Genomic DNA, 9442 nt, shown 5'->3' on the forward strand with positions numbered 1-9442 from the left:
TAAGCTGTACTGTGCGAACACGCGAGGCAGAACTTGATCAGAATAATTCCCTACGAATGAAAATAATCTACCAGTTTAAAACACGTATAATTCATCTTGCACGCATCTTGCATCTCACCGAAACTATGAAGCATGTACATATACTTCAAACTTTGTATTTCTTTATTATTATTATTATTATTATTATTATTATTATTATTATTATTATTATTGACACGAAAATATAATGATTATTTATTTGTTCAAATTATATCTATTTGGTGTTTGATTTGAAGTTCATCTTCTTTCTTCTAGCATATACATTCATCTGATCTGATTTTAAAAGTGTGCCCTAGATAACATTTCAGCTGACAAATTTTCATTTATTATTGTTGTATCATGTTATACGCCATACAATAATGCATTGCAACTATACCTTGTTTTCAAAATTTACCGAATCCACGCGAACCACTCGTAATATGGTACGTTTTTAAATAATCAGCTTAAAGCATAAGAAAAACTGAATTTTAAATTTTAATAATATAATAGGAGTTGTCTACCTTACAAATATAATTGTATTTCTTTTTCTGTATAAGTTTTAAAATGTAAAAACAAATAAAAATCGAAATGATTTGTATTATTTGGATTCATCGGACTACTGTTCTCATCTTGAGTGTGATTTTCACGTTTCAGGCAATGTAATCTACGACCTTCTTCAGGTCTATCTTGTCAAACTCGGGAATGTTTCTGTTAAACTCGGGAATTTGGACGCAATTTCGAGCGGGACCCTTTACTTATTCACAGGGGTAGCAAGGACCCATGGCATAGTGGTTAGAGTACTTGAAACAATCAATAATAAAAGTAATATTCTCCTGAATGTTAAAAGGTTCAATCCTCAGTGTGGGCGACCGAAAAATACAATTGCGAATTACTTAGGACTTCTATCCAGTCATGGCTGACGGAACAAGTGCATGCCACCCCCGTGAATTATTTAATGTGTTCCATTCGAAATTCCGTCCAAATTCCCCGAGTTTGACAGAAACATTCCCGAGTTTGACAAGATACACCTGAAGAAGGTTGGAGGTTAGATCGACCGAAACGTTGTGAAAAATCACATTTAAGATAAGAACAGTAGTCCAATGAATCCAAATGATACAAATTACCAATCCTCATCTCAAAAATTCAGAAATGTTGAAATGATTTGCTCTGTCTCAACAATACTGGAAAGGTACAGCAAGTTCTTTATAAAATATATAATTTATTGTATCATCATCATCATCATCATCATCATCATATCAAAGATTCTGTTGCTCCCATTGCTTTCCCCGATATTTTTTTCTAGTCAGAATTCTTTCTTGAATCTTGAATGACATCAGGTATTTATAGGAGGGACCACGTGAAGGTTGCTAACATCGTAAGGGAGAGTGATTTTGTGGAACAAGCTAGATTCGAACTTGGAACACATAGGTTGTTAATCCCTGTCATTAACCACTTGACTGCCATCAACTTTTATTAAATCAATAAATGTGATTGAAATTTGATATTACTACCTACAGTGATGGTGGTGGTGGGGGGAGTCAGTTTATTGGATTTCTGATAGTTTCTGGCTTGAATGATTTGCTTTCAATGTTTCATTCTATTTCTATTTCAACTTACCTGTGACTGATTAGCGTTCATTGTTTATGTTAGTTGGTTTCTGCATTCAAGGATTTACCTTAAGATTTCAGCTGTTTTTATCATTGCCATTTTTGTATGGTCCCAATCTTTCCATTGGTTCAAAAATTATTATTATTATTATTATTATTATTATTATTATTATTATTATTATCACGGCCACCATTCACTCTTGAGATACAATGGACACCCCCTGTTAAGGTAGATGTGCATATCATTGTGAAGCAAGAGTTGTGTTATCTTCAATCACACTTCTCTTGAATCAACACTGCTCGATTTCCATGGTAGGGAGAAGTCCAGGACAACTGGAAACAATGCTGAGATAAGCAGAGAGCACATACAGTACCTAGTATTCCCAAACGGCCGCTTAACTCTGGGGATTATGCCATGTACTTGTTATTATTGGCTCACATGGAGCTTCCACACAAGTCATCAAAGATCTGATTGAAAAACCTGTGGTGTTCCCTGGAAGCTGAATGACAACAAGTCTTCCCAGACGTCCAGCACACTCCACCTCCTTCGATAACATTTGCAAATAAGTTTGCGTTATCTCAACAGCTTCTCACCACCGATTTCTCGCTGGTAGCGGCCATTGGTCTATCCTGGAATTTGAGTGGCACTAAGCCTCCCCAAGGTCCCAGTTTTCTTTGCGCTTGTCCAGCGGAGGTCTGGTCAGCGCTCTCTTCTCGGTCTTTCCATCCTCCTTAACCCTTCTCGGCTATTTGGTATCACTTTTGGGGGGGGGGGCGGTGATGGGACAACAATGGGAGGGGATGTGTGATGGGGATGTAGACTTGGTCTTTACTCATTTAGATTAATTTCAAGAAATACAATTCCTCAAAATTATGATTTGATTATTTTAATTAATGAAAACTAATTCTTTTGGTTGCTGCTTAAATATGAAGAATATGACCTTTTGAATTAATCGTTTGTTAAATTAAAATTTGGTGATATTTGTCAGCCCAAAAGCGCAGTGATGCACAATCTCTTTGGATTAATTAATATTGTACCAGTAAAATTATCACATTGCATCATATCATGATACTAACCAAAAACAGGAACTGTAGGCACCAAAATCAGTGTTGTACTAATTTATGACAAGGATCATAAGCATGAAACCAGTTTCATACTAACTGATGGCAGGGACTTAGGTGCAGACATCAGTGTTATATTAACCCATGGTACGCCCTTAGGCACTGAAGCTAGTGTTGAAATAAAACAGACCAGGGTTTCTCGGTACTAAAATAATGTCATACTAATACATGTCAGGGCTCCTCAGCATAAAAGTCAGTGCTATAGAGGGTGGAACGATAAAAGTGTCGCCCTAAAGAAAAAAACACTACAGCATAAAAGTCAGTGCTATAGAGGGTGGAACGATAAAAGTGTCGCCCTAAAGAAAAAAACACTACAGCTTTTTTTTAAACTTTTATTGAAAAAATCAATTCAGGTAACTATTCAATGTAGTCACCTTCAGCCTCAATCACTGCCTCAATACGGGTCCGGAACTAGGAGTATACCTTTTCTACAAGTGCCGGTGGGAGCTCGGCTAATACTCAGCAGATGGCAACGATCAAGCTGACTTTGGTGTTGTGGGAGGTCATGTTGGTGATGTTCTCGATGTATGATTAAACGAAGTAGCTCATCGAGTTCAGGTCGGGGGAAGAGTGAGAAAAGGGTACAATGTCATAGCACTCCTTCTGAAGCCAAGCCTGGGTCTCTTTGGACTTGTGGGCCAGCGCCGAGTCCTGCTGCTACACCCAGAGTTTTCCAGTGGCTACCTGATTGCACCAGGGGATCACCACACTCTTCAGCACATCCAGATACACCTTGGTGTTGACTTTCAAGCTGACTTCGAAGATGTGAGGTGGCATGATGTGGCCCTCACTTGAAAATGCATCAAAGACCATAACCGTGGCGGGAAACTTTGTTTTCATTACCCTGGGCACGTCTCTGTTATTCATGAAAGTCCAGCGATGCATTTTGAGGCTGCCGGCAATGGTCCTGTTGTCATAACTTGGATTGTTAGAGAGCATAAGTTGTACAGAAGTGCACTCCAATCTCACTCGTTGAACATTGGGTCACTTTCAGACATGATAGAAGGCTTCTGTCACTCTTGGGATTTGTACACAACTGGCCAACTAGTAGATGGTCTGCAACAAGAAAAAGAAAACCAGTTTTCATCAAACGGAAATGGAATCATGTCGTCTTTCCTAGTACAACAATTTTATCGTTCCACGCTGTATCTACCTGTGTCAGAGAGAGAAATAGAGATAAAACAAATATAGTTTACATTTATTTACTTACCTCTCCACGAGTATAAAGTTAAATATAATATTGTTTTGAACGTGGAGAACTACTACGTCTCCAAAACGAGCAATAGTGCCGCATTATCTACTCTCCTATGATTGGCCCAGCAATAGGAGCCTTTGTTTCGCACAAAAATGTGGACTTTAGGGTTATAACTTTGAATTGGGACGAAAATGAAATTTACTTCAGTCTAGTGTAATTTTTCTTCCCTTGAATGAGAACAGAACAGATATTACTCTTTGATCTTTGTCCAAAAGTGGATAAATAAAGCATAGAGTAGAACAAAAAAGAAACAAAGATTATAAGTATTTAGAAATACTTTGAAGGTCAAGTGGCATGAATGTGTTTTGTAAAAAAAATTCTAAAAAATAAAACTGATGTTGCTTATTCTGTGTTTCATGTGTGTCGATATTGTCACCCGATTATTTGGTGGGAGTCTGTGAGGTTGTTTTTCATCTTCTTCATCACATGCTTACATATTTACTGTGTGTCGCAATGTGCAGGTTCGCGACTCAGATCCTCGTTTGATTTTTTTTTTTTTACAACTTATCCCTTTGAATTTTTTTTTACAAATTATCCCTTTCAATTTTTTTTTAATTATCCCTTTCAATTTTTTTTTTTTTTTACAAATTATCCCTTTCAATTTTTTTTTACAAATTATCCCTTTCAAATTTTTTTAATCATCCCTTTCAAATTTTTTTTTACAAATTATCCCTTTCAATTTTTTTTAATTATCCCTTTCAATTTTTTTTTACAAATTATCCCTTTCAATTTTTTTTTACAAATTATCCCTTTCAATTTTTTTTTACAAATTAACCCTTTCAATTTTTTTTTTTTTACAAATTATCCCTTTCAATTTTTTTTGCAACTTATCCTTTTTTTTTTACAAATTATCCCTTTCAAAATTTTTTTACAAATTATCCCTTTCAATTTTTTTACAACTGATCCCTTTCAATTTATTTTGCAACTTATCCTTTTTTTACAACTTAAGCGTTTCAATTTTTTAAAACTTATCCTTTTTTTTTACAAATTATTCCTTTCAATTTTTTTTTTTACAAATTATCCCTTCCAATTTTTTTTTTTTACAAATTATCCCTTCCAATTTTTTTTTTTTACAAATTATCCCTTACAATTTTTTTTTTTTTACAAATTATCCCTTTCAATTTTTTTTGCAACTTATCCTTTTTTTTTACAAATTATCCCTTTCAAAATTTTTTTACAAATTATCCCTTTCAATTTTTTTACAACTGATCCCTTTCAATTTATTTTGCAACTTATCCTTTTTTTACAACTTAAGCGTTTCAATTTTTTAAAACTTATCCTTTTTTTTTACAAATTATTCCTTTCAATTTTTTTTTTTACAAATTATCCCTTCCAAATTTTTTTTTTACAAATTATCCCTTCCAATTGTTTTTTTTTACAAATTATCCCTTCCAATTTTTTTTTTTTACAAATTATCCCTTACAATTTTTTTTTTTTTACAAATTATCCCTTTCAATTTTTTTTGCAACTTATCCTTTTTTTTTACAAATTATCCCTTTCAAAATTTTTTTACAAATTATCCCTTTCAATTTTTTTACAACTGATCCCTTTCAATTTATTTTGCAACTTATCCTTTTTTTACAACTTAAGCGTTTCAATTTTTTAAAACTTATCCTTTTTTTTTACAAATTATTCCTTTCAATTTTTTTTTTTTACAAATTATCCCTTCCAAATTTTTTTTTTACAAATTATCCCTTCCAATTGTTTTTTTTTACAAATTATCCCTTCCAATTTTTTTTTTTTACAAATTATCCCTTCCAATTTTTTTTTTTTACAAATTATCCCTTTCAATTTTTTTTACAAATTATCCCTTTAATTTTTTTACAACTTATTCATTTCATTTTTTTTTTTTTTTAAATTATCCCTTTCAATTTTTTTTTCTTTTTACAAATTATCCCTTTCAATCTTTTGGGGGTTTTTTTACAACTTATCCCTTGGGGTTTTTTTTTTGTTTGTTTTTTTTGTTTTTTTTGTGAGTATAGATGTTATTTATTTCTTTGTATCTCTCTCTTCCCCTTTCCTTGTTGCTATAGAAACCGACAGCTTACGAGCCGCTTCAACTTCGCTGTTGTCGCATCAGTGATGTCTGTTGCAATGTGTTTATTTCAACTAATAATTCTTTTTATTTATTTTTCTACCACAGGGACTCCATGTTTTTTGTTTGTTTGTTTGTTTGTTTTTTACACTAAAAGCAATTTTCCTGCTTCCAGATTATTAAAAAAAAAACCATGATGCAGTTCTTCTGTATTCTTTGAATTAAGTTGAACTACAGTTGTCATCTTAGGTGTTCATCTCACAACGTTTCGGACGATGTAACCTCCGTCAGTCATGACTGGATAGAAGTCTTACGTAATTTACAATTACATTTGTAGAATCGCCTGCATTTTACTTAGTACTTTATCCATTACGACACAAGTCCTTGTGGATGTTTAGGAATTTGCACAGAATTTCAAACAGAATCCTTTTATTATATACTAGAATTTAAGTCCGGCGTTGCCAGGGTGTTTGGAGGTATATGTTGAGCAAAAAAAAAAAAAAGCGGTCAATTTTTTTAACTTTGACCCCTATTATGACCCCTTAACAGTTATTGTTTTTGGCTCAAATCAAGTTATTAAATTAGATCCATGTCCAAGGAACCTATATCTAAAATTTCAAGTGTTTAGACCCAAAATTGTCGGAGGAGTTTGGTAGAGTTCTCAAAGGTTAAATCGTTGAACTTTGACCCCTTAAAAGCCAAATTTCTGGCCGAAAACCGACCACAAAGATTTTTCCAAATCTCAGTACCCTGTCTATCAAATTTCGAGTCTGTAAGCTTAAAATTGACAGTTATTGCGTAATGAAATGTACACAGACACACACACACGCAAACACGTTCACTTATATATATATATATATATATATATATATATATATATATATATATATATATATATATATATATATATAGTAAGTTATTGAATTATATTTATGGCACTTAAGCTATTCAGTATAGACCGAAATTAATACAAAAGTGAAAACTACTCGACGTTCTTTCCATTTCATAAAAGCATCACACATTTTGGATTCTAACAACTATGGTTTATCGACAAAAAAAGCAATAAAAACATTCTTTTAACTTTTCATAAATAGGAGCAAATCAAGATTTATGTGAAGATTACATCGACCGAAACATTTTGAAAATAACACCCAAGATGAGAACAATAGTCTAGATCATACAAATTATCAATCCTCATCTCAAAAGTTTAGAAATATGAGGCAATTCTACCAAAATGTTTTGATAATTTGACAACTGAAGAATAAAGTTTTGCTCTCTATTTCAAAGCCATTTGATTTTTGCATTTATGCGTTCCCCTCTCAAGATGGACATATATTGTTGAATTTGGAAGGTTTCCCATGCTCCTAGGCATTGCATATCTCTTAGATAGCAAAACCAGTGTCGTATTGTGGTTTGATTACAATGACTCAAATACATTCCAGATGGTTGTTCCGCCAATCATTCCATGTGGAGGCTGTGTTTAAAACATCTGCAAAACTTCGTGTTGAAGTAACTTAGTGGAAAAATTGAGTAAGTGGTTGGTTCTGTCGACAATTCCAGAACAAAAAAAAAACTCAGCATGATCCATAACAAATACTTATTGAAACGCATATGCGTAGCAATAATAAAAACTAAAAACTAGTATATATTGGGCAATCTATAGTGTAAGAATTAAAATTGATTTGACTTGCCGGGAGTGGGTCGGAGGGAAGAAAAGACACTGAACTGTTGTTTGCCGTTATTGAGAAACTGGGTGTCTATTTCCTACTAAGTTAAATAGACATTCTAATCTCGTTGGAAATCACGTTGGAATTCTCGCCACTGAGAGTATGTATAAAAGAAGTTGTCTCACTACGGTTTAGTGATTAGTTAAGAAGCTATTTACCTAGCTTGCTAGTCGGTTGGCGTCTCTTAGACTGATTACCTCGTTACTGTTGTTCGGCAAACGTTACCAGTTAAGTATTACCTTTACAAGGAAAGAAAAGACTGCTTGGAAGCAACGTCACCATTTCGTTGCAAGCCCTTACTGCCTTTTCTTACACCCTCCCCTCTTCTTGTTGGTGAAATAATCCCGACAATATCTATACTATTAATAAAAGTCTAAATGTTTATTTATTTATATGTGTGTGTGCATATATACCAATAAAACTTTGGAACAGATGCATCGAATTGAAAGGTGTGAGTCCCTAGACTGTCCTTATCTATATATGGTTCGTAACAGACAACACCGAGTCACACAAAAAGCCCGAAATAAGGGTTTTAGGGCCGTTTCGTTTTTGTCGAAAAAGTTATCTGACCATAGTAATTGTCTGTATTTTTGAGATGAGGTGTTTTCATTGATTGAGATTGTCGGACTGACTTCCTCATCTTGGTTGTTATCGTCACAACGTTTCGGCCGTTTTGCCCTCCGGCCTTCATCAGGTGTTTTTTATCGAACTGTCTGTATAGAGTCGCGGTAACGTCTTTTGGCATACGGACAGAACTTGTGGCGCAATGGATAACGCGTCTGACTACGGATCAGAAGATTCCAGGTTCGAATCCTGGCAAGTTCATAATAATTTTACCCATCATTTTATCCAACGTTTACTGATTATCCTTACCCTTAGTTAGGGTATTTTTGTTATTTCAGTGATTTTGTTTTGTGCATATGGGAATTTCCCATACTCCGAGTTCACAGGGTAAGCGTTGATGGTAAGACGATGTTGAGTGTACTCGGTTTTGTGTTTGACTCGGCGTTGTGTGTGCCGACACGGCGAAGCTGCTTAGTAATCAATAAAGAATTGGATCTATAATAATAACTACAAAATCTACATTAAAATACCAAGCCTTCGTCAGGAAGGTTTGGACAATCACGATGGATATGAAATTCTGTTCAGTATGTTGACGCTCGATCATGCGCACATGTATTAAAATTAATAGAAATAAAATTAATAGAAATCCACTGTTTAGAAGCAAGATGAAAATAAAATTCAGAACATGACGGTTTAAAGATCAGACACACGCATTATTTTTATTTTTTAAATAAATATTTATTTAAAATTTGTAATTTTTGGCTTATATAAAAGGTTTCATCGGGAAGGTTTAGACAATATTTTTGTTTCTTTTTTTTTTTTTCTCTATTTCTTTTTTTTTTTTTTTTTTCTTATTCGCCATGACGGTATTTGGTGCAGTCTCAAGTTGTCCAAGACATAGGTTTTATCGTCCAGTTCAGAGTATTAGCGCTCGATTATGCGCACGCGTGTAAAAATCAATAGAAATTCATTGTTTAAAAGGATGGCGAAAATGAAATTCAAAGTATGACGGTTAAAATTCAGACATGTGCTTTTTTATAAGCCGAAAATTAGAAATTTTAAATAAATATGTGTTTTAAAAAATAAACACACTGAACTAGACGATCTAACCTCT

General features: G+C 33.7%; 1 protein-coding gene and 1 non-coding gene across 18 annotated transcripts in view; both read left to right on the forward strand.

Moving 5' to 3' along the window:
• LOC145256229 (ryanodine receptor-like) overlaps positions 1-9442 on the forward strand; it is a 936895-nt gene that overhangs the window by 587757 nt on the left and 339696 nt on the right. The gene's annotated exons all lie outside the window — the stretch shown is intronic.
• On the forward strand, positions 8517-8589 carry Trnar-acg (transfer RNA arginine (anticodon ACG)). The gene has a single exon. It is a non-coding gene; the product is annotated as a tRNA-Arg (tRNA).

This window comes from Euprymna scolopes, chromosome 32 (assembly GCF_053919585.1).
Source record: "Euprymna scolopes isolate OS-2025 chromosome 32, ASM5391958v1, whole genome shotgun sequence".
NCBI classification, from domain to species: Eukaryota; Metazoa; Mollusca; class Cephalopoda; order Sepiida; family Sepiolidae; genus Euprymna; species Euprymna scolopes.